The sequence below is a fragment of the Aplysia californica genome, unplaced genomic scaffold (genome assembly GCF_000002075.1).
Source record: "Aplysia californica isolate F4 #8 unplaced genomic scaffold, AplCal3.0 scaffold00484, whole genome shotgun sequence".
NCBI classification, from domain to species: Eukaryota; Metazoa; Mollusca; class Gastropoda; order Aplysiida; family Aplysiidae; genus Aplysia; species Aplysia californica.
The window spans coordinates 235,225-237,197 of NW_004797754.1; the positions used below are offsets into that span (position 1 = coordinate 235,225).

A 1,973-nucleotide genomic window follows, 5' to 3' on the forward strand; every position below is an offset into this window, starting at 1 on the left:
TAGTAGTAGTAGTAGTAGTAGTAGTAGTAGTAGTAGTAGTAGTAGTAGTAGTATCATCATTAATATTATCATTATTATTACTCTTATCATGATCATTATTATTACTGTTATCATGATCATTATTATTACTACTTCTACTACATTTCTTGGAAAATAAGACATGTGAAAACGTGTTCTCTTTCCTTTACTTCCTTCTTGTCGTCTTGGTAACGAGCTTGTTCGTTTAAACACGCCGTAAAAATATGGGATATTAACCTGTGAAGCTCGGTCTACATGCCAACAAACTTTAATCAAGTCAAATTGAGAGCTGTTTGAGATCATGCGCGAACATATTTTAAAGAACGTCACGCTGTTTTCCCTGAGTCTAATAAAGTCTTGAACGACGCCATTTGACCAAGGCATCTTCCTGTTGCTATATCCGTCTACGACACCCCCCCCCCCTCTTTCACTATCATACTCTCCTCATCAGATAAACTATACAGCAGGAGCAGAAATCCTTTACAATTTTACATGTTATTTATCAGGAAATCACATTCATGTGGGGGCTAAAGTTTTGCCCCGAAAAATGTCAGTATGTCATTGGTGAGCTGTGACGCAGACCACAATATTATGCGTATTCAAAATGAAAGCGAGAAACAAAACAGCAAGTGTTGTGAACAGATCAATTAAATTTTTTCGAGTGAGGGAGATCTGTAGCTTTATTTTATTATTTTGAAGCAACGTTTTGTTTGTTTGTTTGTTTGTTTGTTTGCTTGTTTGTTTATTTGTTTGTTTGCTTGTTTGTTTATTTGTTTGTTTTTTGCGAACACACGGATCAAAACCTCAAAGTTTATCAAAAGACGGAACTACCGAATCAGAACCCATTCCGATAAAACAAAGCCAAGTTGGTGGGATATATTACACTAAACAGCCGAAATTCAAGAACACCCGATTTGGGGTTTGAACCAGGGTAACCTGCAATATCACTAGGCAAGATACCAACTGAGCTCGCCCAAAGAAAAAGAAGAAGAAGAAGAGCAACACAACAAGAACAACACTGTTCACACAGTACAAAGACTTCTATAGTAAAATTGGAAATATACAGAGAAGATTAGCATGGCCCCTGCGAAAGGATGACACGCAAATTCGTGAAGCGTTCCATATTTTTTTTAGGGAGGCGGTGGCCCTGGCGAGGAGCACGCTCTTCAGGGCTCCAAACATTTCGATCGCATAGGCTACCACACACACAGAACAACAACAACAACAACAACAACAACAACAACAACAAACGAGGAGGAGGAGGATGTGTAACTCATAATTTTAAAAGGAAAATGGTTCATCTCTACAACAAAACAACGGGTCTGTTAACCACATCCATGATTACAGCATTCTTGCACTATTAACATTTTCGCACCAGTACTAAACAAGCAGCCACAGAAAAGACCGTAGCAGAAGGCACAAGTCAACAAACAGCAAGCTTAAGCTTCTCAACCCCGGCTCGACCCGCTGGCAACAGAATCCTTCTATGGTAATCTTCCTAATGTCAAATTTATTACCCGCCTGTCTTGCGAGATCTCGAAAACGGACAGCAAACGACTGAGTGGTCAGTTATAGTATGAAGTCGGTGACAGGGTTTATCCAGCGGTGACCACTCGCAGGTCAGCCTGATCTTACCCTGAGGCCACCGGTCAGTCACCTACGACCTGCGAGGTCAGAGAACCGATAGAACATCGGTCTCGCATCCGGGCGCTGGACTTGTTTGTTTTGAGTTGTACCGTAAAGTGTTTGATGTTCGTTCTTCCAACGCAATTCAAGTTGTTTATTGTTAGGCCTAGGCTAGTTATGAGCTGACGTTCGTCTCTTTTTGTACGCGCAATTTCTGAGAAGTCTCCGAGACCATTCTCTTTTTCTAGTTGCTATTTTTTTTTAATTTGTTGTTGTTGTGATTGTGTGTGTGTATGTGTGTGTGTGTGTGTGTATGTGTGTGTGTGTGT

The 1,973-nt window shown here is 40.4% G+C and overlaps 1 non-coding gene across 1 annotated transcript; it reads left to right on the forward strand.

Annotated features, from left to right (window-relative positions):
• Window positions 1-1,045: 1,045 nt before the first annotated feature.
• On the forward strand, window positions 1,046-1,147 carry LOC118478308. Its single transcript, XR_004858947.1, has one exon. It is a non-coding gene; the product is annotated as a U6 spliceosomal RNA (small nuclear RNA).
• The last annotated feature ends 826 nt before the right edge of the window (window positions 1,148-1,973 follow it).